The 13,333-nt window shown below is 44.5% G+C and overlaps 1 protein-coding gene across 1 annotated transcript in view; it reads left to right on the top strand.

The window, feature by feature from the left end:
* The first annotated feature begins 2,792 nt into the window (after positions 1-2,792).
* The window catches only part of LOC138261234 (actin, cytoplasmic 1-like), a 33,643-nt gene continuing 23,102 nt past the window's right edge, over positions 2,793-13,333 (top strand). The window contains exon 1 of the mRNA XM_069209998.1: positions 2,793-2,925. The gene's annotated coding sequence lies outside the window, so the exon portion shown is untranslated. The remainder of the gene's footprint in view (positions 2,926-13,333) is intronic.

Genomic DNA, 13,333 nt, shown 5'->3' with positions numbered 1-13,333 from the left:
TCCGCCCCACACAATGCCACACCAGACCACTCCACTATAACAAAGCCAATATATCTCATAAAGGCAAGACCTATTGGCGTTACCAATACTTATCTATACTATTGGTTGACCTTCAGTGTCTCGTTGGTTATCATTAATATTCCAAAGTATTCAAGTGATGTGCATGCAGATTGTCATGCTCTAGGCAGAGTTTTTGGAATTTTACCCTTGTTTTGAATTACAGCCTTCAGGCAAAAGGGTGATGCTACTGTACCCTGTCAGCCATAGATTAAGGAAAGCAGAATAGATTTTTCCTGAATTGGTGAATTAGAGCCAGTGCCAAGGTACTCTCAGGTATGAAGAGGATAGTCAATATGGAGTGTATGAAGTCAAGTAAGCAAGACGGACATGTAGAAACTGGTTATGTGCTTTTGTGAGATGCCAGCTGTACAAAACGTGATACAGAATAATAGCCCATGGAAACATCTTTGTGTTGCACAGAAAGTACAACTAATTATATCTCAAGGAGACTTCTAAGACTGCAGACTGGAATGGCCAAGACAAGTGTAGGAGTCAGAAGTAAAGTGTGTGTTAGGGGACAAAGAGGACTAGAATGAGACAGAAATGTCTGAAAGCAGGTACTACATGTAATGTGTAAGTTAAGAGCTGAGATATTAAAGAGCAGAGAAAGGGAAGGATATGTACAGAGGTTTAGGGGGGTGGTGTGGGGGTAAGTTGGGTGCATGATAGGGGCAGAGTAGGACAAGGGCAGTGCAGGCCGGTTAAGGTGAAGTATATGATTATTTGAGGTGGAGGGTAAGAGACATAGAAGGGGATGATAATTGAAGAAGGGGGAAATAAGTGTAATGAGGGGATATTATTTGGGATGGGGTGTGAAGGCTTGCACTATGGGGAAGAGGCAAGGGTTATGGTGAAGGAGAGGGAAGAGGGTGACAAGATCTATCTAAGAAGTGAAATGGGAGCCGGAATGTAGGGAAGAGATGGAGAACTTTTTTTCTGGTGCGGGTTTATCATAGAGATAGAAATGGGACCGACAGGAAAAAATATCACCAGAAAACTAGAGAGGCGTGGTACACATATCCAGTAGCTATGAATCTCTGCAGTACCCCTAACGGTATTGGAAGCATTTCACACAGGGGAATGCAGAAAGCACAAGGGAACTGAGAGCTAACAAATACATTTCAAAGTGGGGTAGCAGTAACCCACAGAACGACAGAGACAGAGCTTCTAGCGTCCACCAGTGAATTAAGAACATTACATTCAAATGGCATTGTAACATCCAGCTTCCAAAGCCATCAAGCAGTTATAGTTTCATGAAAGCCCCAGGAAATAAGTGGCTGTGGAGTCCACCTAGATATCAATGAAGTAGGTGAAACCCACATAAAGGCATGGAGTCCCAAGTCACTAGTGGTTAAAAGTGTAGGGGATCCAGCTAGAAGTGTTGTAGGTGCAATATTAAACACCACCACACAAACCATCAGATAGAACTGCTAGGGTGCTGATAATCAATGGAGTCAGCAGAGAGAAGTAACAGGTGCAATCCACCCAAAGGTATGGCTTTCAAAACCCACCATGAATTTTGAAGTCTACATTAAACAAACTGAAGAATTGTAATTGTAACCCGCCACAGTACTGAGCTTCCAAAATCACCAAGGACTAACTATTTAATTACCCATTTAAAAGTCTAAGAAGTCCACCTATAAGAGGCCGTTACTAACACTGGCCTTTGTGCATAGCTATAAAAATAAATAAAGAAGACCACATATGCAATATCAAATGCAAAATTACTAAGCAAAAGTACATATTATATCCTAGATAGTATTACATGCTGTCAGAGCCCTGGGTATACACGATAGGTCTGTTCTCTACACGGCAATGTCTTAATGAAAACAATCTAAATATTTTGATTTTAAGACCTGAAGGAGACTAATCCTTCTTGTTGAGGTCAGTGACTAGGATGAATGTTTCAATGCCCACTCAGCCTTTTATCCTTCCGAGTTATTTAAATTGAGCACTATTAGATTAGGTAATAGTATATTATATTAGTTACAGTGATTAGACGTCTCATAAAGCGGGGTATAACATGATATATTCACATATATGTAAAAAATAAGTAACCGCACTGCTCTTAATGGGCTCTCAAGGGCTACGACCTGAGCTTGGGCAAAATCACCAAGGGTAAATCCATTGCAGTTACACCCTGGAACGTATTTATTTTCTGCAATTGGAGTCTGTGGGGCCAAAATGAGGAATGTGTTTTGGACAGAGTTGTACTGCACCCTGTTTCTGTCATTTTGCCCATCACAGGTCTCTTCATCGTGCAAATCCCTGGGGTTTAACCAGGTGTGACTCGAAAGAGGGGGGATCTTTCCTGGAACACCGGATGAGGGCCTGCTTGATGTCTCTAGGTTGGTTCATAATACTGGGCCAATTCAGAATGTGTAGCCTTGCTAGAAAGAGTCACGTTGAGAGAATATTTATGGGATGTAAGAAAACAAAAAACATTCATGCAACTGTCCTTATATGGAAACACACAAGCCTGGACAGACTTTGCTACAGCACATTCACAGGTAAAGGGGTGTCAGCAGGAGGCGAGGTCAGCCCACGGGGTTAAAGTTTCCAAGATAGCGTCGATGCTGTAAATATATTTTATTCGCTAAGGGGTACGACAGCAATAAATGAGATAAGCTGGGAGCCTAAAGGTTGTGCCATAAATGCGGAACTCGTAAATCATTCACGCTGGTTTCGATTATGACGACACTGAGACGAGTTCCACCAATCGAGATCCCGCTCGCGCCTTTTAAATTCCCCAAGCCCCAGCTGCCTGCCTGTCACTCAGAGCTCCATCACCCGAGGTGTGCAGTATCACCCCAGCGCCGGCTGCTATCCTCCCCTGTCGTCACATCACAGCGACCCAACTCAAAGGTAAGCAGTTGCATTAGGGACTTTAAAGGGAGTGACAAAAACCTGTCACTACGCACGCACTCATTGTACTTAAAAGTGTGGCTTCGAATGGACCTGAGCGGTCCCACTGCAAAGGCACTTTTTACCTTCTATAATTAATACACGCAACTCCTTACCTGAAGAATCACGAGTCTTGTCGTTTGTGGAACCTTATCACCCGCCCACCTTTTCAGAACTCCCCAAGATGCTGGTCTATGATGGAATCCTCGAGACCAGGACATGGACGTACCAGAGTCTGGGAGCGCCTCACCAGTGGTACTGCAGCGCACCAGAAAACTCTAGCACGACCACACCATTAGCACAGTAACGCCCTCCATTTGCTCTATTGGTGTTGGGATGTTCTTCTTGTAGTCTGCAAAGCGCTGCGATGCAAATAGACTGATCATTGAATAGATATATTAATAAATATTTGGGAATGATTTTTGCCATTCGCAACAAATACTTCCATTGTGCAGTGTTTAGACTTTGCTGGGACACGTTCTTTGCCAGATGCCTTCGGTATCCTTTGAGGCAGGTAGGGAACTGATGTAGAATATATATTTTAATTAAGGTTACAGGTATACAGAAGAAGAGCTATTATTGTATAAGCTGAATTCGTTATCAGACTGAAGAACTCATTGGAAGCAACAAAAGGACTGATGTGGCCTGAACAGCAACTTTCTGAAGTTCCATCTGCTGATGGATTTATGAAAGGGCAGTGAAATCTGCCTCTTTTAACACTATTGCAAAAGGGCATTGTATATCCAGGAGGGGCAGCGCCTCCCCGTCTGCTATCACCGTACCATACCCCAGAAAAGGAAGTGAGGCCTTCACATTAGCTTGCTGTTGTGATGCAGCCGCTTCCAGGCAGATACATCCCTGAAGCCCGAATGGCGTAACGCAAAGTGATGGAACCCCCCCACCATCAGAATGTAAGGAGGGGCCCTTCATCTCACACACAGTCAATGACCATGGCCTAAATGGGGCCGCTACTGAATGGTTGAGGGAGCGCCCTGAAAAGTCACCCCCAGCACTGCAGGAGCTGCAAGGGCTTGTTTTCCGGCCCTGTCCAACCTCGGTGGCAGCAGAAACTGGGCCATGAGACAAAGGCACTTGAGAAAGAAATGCAGCAGGGCTGCTCCAGGCAGCGAAATGTCACCTACTTCCTTGACCTGGATCCACAAGACAGGATGCTTAAAAATCAAAAAGGATACTTCCTTAAAAGCAGCTGAAGCAGACCCGCCACGTCCCGCCAGAGGTGGGTACAGTACTTGTATAGCTCTTCAGCTTCCATATGAGATAGAAGGCAGAGGATCCTAGAGCTTGTGTGTTTAGTTGCCTCTGAACTGGTCTTCAAGCCTCAAGAGTCCACCTAGAAGGATGCTGAGAGTTGAGGATGCTGAGCCATCCTAAATCAGTGCTTATTAAACAGGATGCAACAATAGTGTAACTGCAGTGATGAAGCCAGCTTAACTAAAGCAGGCCAGTCTTCTATGTCCTCCTGGTGCAGGTCATCACTCTACCAAATGTATTCTGTTTGCTTTACATGAGCCAACAATATCACTTTGCCGCACTATTCTTTTGTTCACTATAGTGGCTAAAGGGTCAAATTAAAACCTTGTGTCCAAAATGGAGAAAACATGTTTTAAAGGTTCTGAATGTGCTTTTGTTGTTTTGGAAACCAGTGTGCTGCATTTCCAGTGCAAAGCCTTCAAATTCCCTGGGCAATGCTTAGAAAGGATAGAGAGTATTCTATCTGTTGCCACACTGTGGTTCTTGTTTAGCCAGTGCTAGGAGGAATGATACTAGTGGGTGTTTATGCTGTTTATAGCTCAGAGAGTGATGAAACAATGGTGTTTGATGTGCTTGGCCAACACATTTAAATAGAACAGTTTTGCATGGTCGTGTTTCCTGGTTGATTCCGTTGAAATGATCAAGCCCTAGATGTGACCCTCAGGAGACCCAGAGTGCAAAGGGAAAACGGTCGCTGTTTACGGGACTCACTATCTACCTGCCTCATTCATTGGAGAGTCTGGCTGCTCATTCGTATTCAAAATAGAGATGGAGAGCCCATCCTCTCAAGGCTTATGTGAGCAGCGGGCGGCAATTCTGTTTTTTCGCAAGGTTTCATACCTTATCCAAAGGGAATATTTTGTTTTTAATAAACCACAATCCTTAAATCTGTCCTCCTTCTGATGCCCTAGCTGCACATTTGCCGATATGTTTGACTGCAAGCAAACTTCTTTTTCCTTTGGTGTGCTGCTTCACGCTGATGCTGTGGCGCTTTCAATTGGCTCACTTATGCAAAACTGTTTTACTTTTCATTTTCAATTTATGTGGCAAGAAGAGTCTGGTTAGGAGTTAACAACGCTAATAGTTCTAACTCGAGCAAATGCGAGACCCATTGCATTGCAAATGCTTGTTTTAGTGGGGATGAAGGGTGTGGGCTATGTGGCAAGATGAATGAATGAGGATCAGAGAAAGGCAAGTTTTATGGGAAGGAAATGGTAGCTGGGATATTTGTTAAGTGGCAGTTTCAAGGAAAAAGTGAAAAAACTAGGCTTGAAGCTCACACTTTGTATCACTCAGATCCTTTGGGACTATAAATCCAGCTCATTAAAGCAGATTACATTTCCTAGGACTGAGTCCATCTCAGGACACGTCTAGCACTGTGCAAATGAATGGACAGTAGCGAATTGCTTGCTAAGCCCGCTCATTCAAAAAATTGAACGTCAAAAATCTGGGCCAGTATAAAAGTATGGCGGGCTAGCGGATCAATTCTCGACATGTGTGTACGAGGTGAACGAACGTCACAGGTTCCAATCTGCTAGGACGATGAAATGTGTACCACAGAACTGACTACTAATTAACACCTTTTATCAGGGCCTAGGGTCGAGCAAGCCTTAAAAAATAACACTTGGAAAACGCCCACTTCGTACCTATGGTTTTTAAACACGAGTAATAATCGGGTTCAAAATACATCGAATACCTGCTGTAAATGTTTTTGCAGCCCTTTAGACTCTAAAGGATCCCAGGAGCGCTTGCCTCTCACTGAATTTACTCAAGTTTTTTATTCGGCCTTCCCTGGGTGCAAAATACCGGAAAATGTGGTTATAGCACACTCCACACAGGCATTTAATCCACTGCCTCCTGCCCAGGGTTTTACATGCATAGATGTGTAGCTTCTCACTATTTACTGAACCTGTTATTTCTTGAGAAGGGCGGGTACTCCCCCATCTAATGTGTGGTATCAGTGCTGAGAAGGGCGGGTACTCCCCCATCTAATGTGTGGTATCAGTGCTGAGAAGGGCAGGTACTCCCCCATCTAATGTGTGGTATCAGTGCTGAGAAGTGCAGGTACTCCCCCATCTAATGTGTGGTATCAGTGCTGAGAAGTGCAGGTACTCCCCCATCTAATGTGTGGTATCAGTGCTGAGAAGTGCAGGTACTCTCCCCTTCTAATAAAGAAGCACAGGTCCTGAGTGCCGGAGAGTACCTGCCCTGCTTATGCCTCACTGTGCGTGCTAACGTGTAACTCGGTCCAGAAACTCAGCGTAAATCCTTCCCAGGGTGTGTTAGTGCCACCTTTGCGCGCGGACTGCGCTCTAGTTAGCCCGTGGCAGTCCAACCTCAGTGCCCCTGAGTATCGGTGACGTCACCGAGGCCCTGCCGTGGCTGCAGCCGCTCTGACCTCGCCTTTTATGGAAGCAGCGTTTGATGGCCGCAGTGGCAGGCTCCTTGTCAACAGGTACAACGGTAAAAGTGCAAACAGACACCGCTCTCATAGCTTCACGTGACAACCAGGGAGGGACGGGCAACGAGGGAACACAGGACAGGTCACACCCTCCAGAGCCAGCTCAGCTCTCGCTTACCTCACAGGGACTTGGAAAATGCAGAATCCGGACACTCAAAAAGTACCCGTATAAATAAAGAATAACCGATTATTATATTAAGGAATTGCAAAGATCTTTCAGAAAATGTTGAAAAGAGTAGGACTTGTGTGTGCTACATAATCTCGCTTTTACAGCTCTTACTATTAACCTCAGCTTTTTAGGTGTATTTGCTGATAGCTTTAGCTGCCTAGAAAACCTCATGTCAGCAATTCCTGAAAAAAAGGACAAGAGAAGTATAAAGGACTTAGGACCAGCACTGCTCGGCCACTGGCTTTCACGTCTCTGTCATTGTCTGAAATGGCTTGGATGGGCTGTCTATCAAGACCAAGCCATTTAGCGGACGGTTACATTAGCTCATTTGTGTTCCCATCAGCTTTAGGTTAAGGGGCGTCAAGTAGTCCTTTTCTTAGATTTCAAGTATAACATCATTTGTAGTAATTGAGTCAGTGTGTTCTTTAATGTTTTTACTTTACGAACATAACAGCAGTTGGATTACTGGTTAATGGTGTTTTTGGTTAAGAAGTGGGTTGGTGTGCTTTACTTTGCTGTCAGGATGACATTCAATATACGTCCTTTTTTTGTTCACAAACTAAAGACGCCTTTGCACTTAGGCTTTCTTTAAAAAAAAAATACTGGCCCTTTGTAAGTTGTATATGTAAAGCAATATTTTGCTGTGTATGCTTTTTAAGTTCACCACTTACAAGGCAAACTTCTGAATCCTTTGCACATGCTGTTTCAGAGTACATGTTTACTAAGCCAACACAACATGTATTACATAGAAGGCCCTACTCACAGATCCCATGATGCTATAGCTCAGGTGCTGCTTTACGATGAGATTTTCTTTCTAGGACATTTTGGGCAACATGTACAGAGTTGCCCCACTATTATCAAAAAGTCCATCCTGCTGGCTTTGCCAATGCTAGTTTTCTCTGGAGCTCAAAGTTCAATCAGCCCTAGGTACAATTTAATGCAGTAAAACATCTACTGTCTCACCCCTTAACTCCTTCTTATGACAATAGTTCAACTCAGTTGGATAAATGCACCTCATTATTTTCAGTACTTCCAAATTGCAACAAGGGAGTAACCAATAGCCAATGACATGCAAAGATGCTGAAGCATAAATACTTTGTATGTACGGTGAGTTTTACTTACATTCAGGTTGGCCCTTCCTATCTCTATTGCTGGTGGTTGCTTGGCTTTCTTCTCAGTTATGACTGCATATTTTTGTAGTTTTGAGGAGCCAGTCCAGCCTACACATGAGAATCCTCACACTGTCTATACAGATCACACTGCTGCTGCTACTGGGCATTCGGAGAGGGTGTTTCGGCTTCGTCAGTCATGAGGAAAACACTGACATTGTTACCCAGTGGGCTCCATGAATATGCTGAGACACTCCAGAGGTGTACAACTGTACACCATCTCCATTAAGTCATTTTTAAAAGAGCTCTTTAGGGGCATGACAGACGAGAATGGAGAAGGATGCATCCCCGAACAGCTTTATTCCTGCCTGGCTGTTTTAATACTGACATCCCCGATGCCATCCACTGCAACCAGAGGTGTCCCAGATATGCCACTGGAGAGCCGTTTACCATGGAAAGTACCATCCATATGAAGATTATTTGTGGGCGATGGAGGTAGGGAGCCCTGTGGTGTCCACCATATTGACAACAGGCAGCCTGGCATTCTGGCCCCTAAAGCACCCACCCGATTTACCCCAGAAGATGCACTGCAGGCTTGGTGTGGTGGGAGACTGAAAGCAACAGCTTGCAGATGCATCTCTTCTTCCACCTGATCCTCTGTGGGTCTGTGGTGAATACACAGCCCTCTCTAGACTGAGGTGAGAGGTTTATTTGAGGGTCCAATTGAGCTCTTCGAAATCTGAGAAGCTCTCAAAACCATGCAGCGAGTCTATGGCCCTTGTTACAAGTCTGACAGTCTTCAGACCGCCAGACTCGCGGTGGCGGTCCCATCACCAAACGGGCCGGCGGTGTGGACTGCCATATTACGAGTGTCGTGGTTCGGCCTGTGCTGAACCGCCACTTTCCCATTCAAACTGCCAGGGCGGTCAGAGCGCCTAGCCAGAGATAAGCATTTCCAATCCCACGGTCCACCTAAGACCGCCAGCAGTATTACGAGTCCCCTTTCCACCGCGGTTTTCATGGCGATAGCATCGCCGCAAAAACCCTGGTGGAAAGACTACTGGCAACAGGAATTTGCATTCCTGTTGCCAGTAGACAACTCCTCCACCCCTCCCCCCCACATCCAAGAGCCCCCACCCCTTACAACATTCTCACCCCACCACCACCCCTCCCGTAGTAATTCCACACTCCCCCACACTTACCCCCACAACCGTGCATACATGCATGCACCCAAACACACACACTACGTCACACTGACACACACATGCACACCCTGACACTCACTCACAACACCCTTACACTCTCGTACGAACACACATAACACCCCCACTGCCCCCAAATCCATACACACACTCACATGCACACACGCATACACACAACACCCCCCACTCCCCTTTCGGACGGTCACATTATCTGGTCGTCGAGGTGGTCGCCCAGGAGGGAACGGGTCGCGGCGCTTGCACTGCCACTAGCGCCCTGCCAACGCAACTCTGCCACGCTGGCAGTTTTCTGCCTGAAAAATGGTGGAAATCCACAAGCAGTCGTAATATGGTGGACTGAGGACTGCCATGCTGGAGATCTTTTGGCGTCCGCCACCACGGCGGTCGGCCGCTTTTCTCACCAAAGTCATATATGTGTGCGGTGAATACCACATTAATACATAAACACAGGAAGGACCCAAACACCTGTGCCTCATGAAGGCCCATAGCTCTATTAAGCATTAAGGCAAAAGTCCTCACTCACATTCTGACAGACTTGAGACTCTTGTAACCTACCTAATAGACCCTGGCCAAGTCAAATTTATTGAACAGAGACATGGTAGTGACAATAATAGGTGCTTAGCCCACCTGATAGCAAAGACTGGCAGAAAGAAATCACCCTGCTTTACTGCTATTCTCTGCTGCCTAGAAGGCATCTCTTTGGGTTAGAAGGAGCTTCCTGGAAGCTGTCCTAGACAAATTGAGTGCCAAGGATGAAAAATTGCATCCTTGTGGGGTGATTCAATAATGGCCTCTATTAGAAAAAGCAGGCAGTGATTTCCACCTTCCCCCCTCCACAGGGATACCAAAAATGTGTGTCTAATCAGCCCGCCCCTTATTTGACCTTCTGCAGGAACCACTAGTGAGAAAAATTAGGTCACGTAACAATATAAGAGGTATACCCTCAGGGGTGAGAAGCACACTGTATGCCTCTTTGCCGACCATGTCTTGCTCTCTTTGGTCGATCCAAGGAGCTTCCAACCTTCAGTTGTTGAGGAGCAAGACTGATTTAAGATGGTTTCTTGGTACAGACTCAACAAACAAAAATAGATCATCCCCAGCAGAGACCTATGACCTGGAATGGTTTTCTTCATTCAAGTCGGCAGATCACTAAATTGGATATCTGGGTCTGAATTTACCAGACTAGAGAGATGAAGGTGGACCAATTGGCTGGCCCTTAAAAAAACAAATATACAATGATCTTAATAAGTGGCTCTCCCCTCTAAATCTCATCATTCAGATGCATAAATATCACTAAAATGATCATTCTGCCTGGAATATCCAACCTTTGAAAACTATTCCAATAAGCATTTCTGCTGCTGGATTAACAGTCCTGCAGGAGCAGCTGCAAGGCTTCATCCTGATTGTGCCTTGGGGGGGGGGCAATACCAGATCTGCGTATATACTATGAGGAGTACATGTCCAGATCTTCTCAGAGAAAAGGAGATAAAGTCACTCTTCATGGATTGGGTAGTGGTGGGCTGCCCAGTGTGGGCTTTGTTGTGGCTTGGAGGGGCACATGGACCACACAACATTTACCTGGCTATCCCAGTAAGAACACTTATGGAGAGATGGGGCCACACTGTAGTAAAAGGGGAGTAATCACATTCAGTCTCATTGCATTTATCCCACATAACCCAACATTCACTCTGGCCATTGAGGTAAAGCCTTCTCCCACTGGGAAAAGGGGAATGTAGGATGTCAACAGAATTCTTTATTCAGGGTCAGATCAGATATTCTGAACAATGCAACACATCTCCGAAACTAATCAGATCCAATAATGTCAACTGCAACACCAGGTCCTACATCCTTCCAATTCACAGACTGCCACCCTACACGGTCCCTATTTCAAAAGCTGATCTACAACTAGGCATAATCTATGGGTTGAATCTCTAGCACCTGCAGAACACTTCAGCTCATCGAGGTTGCGCTATCAGCAGAAATTAAAAAGAGGCTTGTGATCTGATCACAGATGAAACGTGGGTCGCCCTATGGGTTGATGTTCCTAAGGCCTTCTGGTGCGCCTCACACAGGGCATCGGCTTACAAGATGATGTGCCAGTAGCACAGGACACCTGTGCATCTCCACAGCTTTGTTCACTTAACTGCAAAAGAATACTGGCAATATTGCAAGGATAGAGAAACTCCTATTCACATGCAATTGTCTTAGGTGGTCATCCATGTCCTGCGCCTCATCAAAGGGGTCACAGGCATTCCTATTGGGGCAGGCTAATGGCTTGCCATCAAGGGCATCAGGCTAGACCTACTGGAGGGCATGGTCTAACATAACTGGGCTCTGATCCTAAAAATATTAGGGTGGAGAGATTAATCATAGACCTGTTCCACAAAAAGAAGGACCCAGCTCCAATAGCTCTCTGGTTCAATAACTCATGGCACTTCCTACCAGTGGAGATGCTAACACACAGCTCATCCCAGCCAGGGCACATTCACAGCAAGATGGTGACCACTGGTATTTTTTTAGATGGAAATACCTTTGTTACTCACCCAGTCATCTGAGGCCTTCCAGTTATTTGACTAGGAACCATGTATAAAACAACCAACCTCTCAGGCTTTCCCTTTACGCCTGACTAGCAAACACACCGTCACCCAATCAGGGATGGCGCCACACACCAGTGACCCCCCCAGAAACATACAAACTACAATTCCACACCCTCTTTACTAAACTCAACATAATTTCTTATCACACATCATAGTAATTCTATGTTGTCCTGCTCCCATGACTTAAACTTCCAGTTGCCATTGTTCAAGTTTTTATGGATGTGTGGAATTGCAATTTTGCATATGGGTCCTTTATTTTTGAATATTTGTTTAACCGAGGTCTGTGGCCATGCAAGTGTAAGTAAAAAAGTGGTCTTCATCAAATTTATTAACCCCATCTAAGGAAGAAATTAAGACGAAAGACCTGTTGAGAGGAGAAAGGGTCCTCCTAACCTCCACAGGGAAGATGGTTGGTAATTTGGACAAGTTGGTCAGAAGTAAGGTGGCCCTTTGAGGCTTGGAGGGAACAGATGGAAGGAAAAGTGAAAGATGATGAAAAGAGAATTGAGAATACCGATAGCAAATTGGGGAATGATTAAGTCACACAGATTTTTGAAAGAGGGCTTCACTCATAATGCACTTTCAGCGATTAAAGAGTGCAAGGCGTTCAAGAAACCTGAGGCTTCTGAAGTGGGCAGTGATGGATGAATCTTAGACCCTCACATCTGTTGAACTTTTAAATTCTGTTAGACAGCGTGCTTTCGATTTTATTCTCTACATTGGAGGAGAATATATTTATTGAACCAGTCATCTTCTACCACCAACAGCAACTGCTAGACACCTTCTTACATAGAAGTTTAAAGGGTTGAGTTTTTTCTAGCAAAATTAGATACATTTTTTTATTTTCTGTCAAGTGATTGCTTTAAGTGACAAACAAACTGTATTTTCAAATGCCAATAAAAGAGTATGCACACTCAATTACTTTTGAAGAATGGCTCCTTGGTTTCATAAAGCGTACCAGAAATGTGGGAAAAAACGACATTTCTAAACACAGATCAGAGTCACCAGGTAACACTAGGATATAATCTTACACAGCAGAATGTGCGAGGATTTAAATTGATAATTGACTGCCTGACCAAGTATATAGTCCTCTCTCCTAGATTTTTTGCTGTCTCTTGACAACCACTCTTACCAAGGAAACTAGAGTACATAACCCTTACCTTTTACTATAATCTCTTATGTTTTCAATCTTCAATCTAATTGTACTTAATCTACAAGACAGTTGTGCCAACAAATGTAGGGTATGAGATGCAAGTGTTATCACTATTTGGAGATGTGGTAGCAGTGCAATTCAGGGAGTTGCAATTTGATACTAGTATTATGGATTTTAATTGGAGAGGAGTGTTCATTTCCATCAAAGTTCGTAGTTCAGAGGTAGAAACATGTGTGACGAAATTTGCCTTTAAAACATCCCTACACCTTTCCCTAAATCAGCTATTTCCCTAGGAAACTTTCATTTTCAATAGTACATTAATGTAATGGTACAGGCAGTGTTTTTCAAAATATTTGTTTTTGGCCAAGTGAAGATCTTCATTTCAAAA

The sequence above is a fragment of the Pleurodeles waltl genome, chromosome 10 (genome assembly GCF_031143425.1).
Source record: "Pleurodeles waltl isolate 20211129_DDA chromosome 10, aPleWal1.hap1.20221129, whole genome shotgun sequence".
NCBI lineage: Eukaryota > Metazoa > Chordata > Amphibia > Caudata > Salamandridae > Pleurodeles > Pleurodeles waltl.
This window is presented reverse-complemented; position numbering and strand designations above follow the sequence as displayed.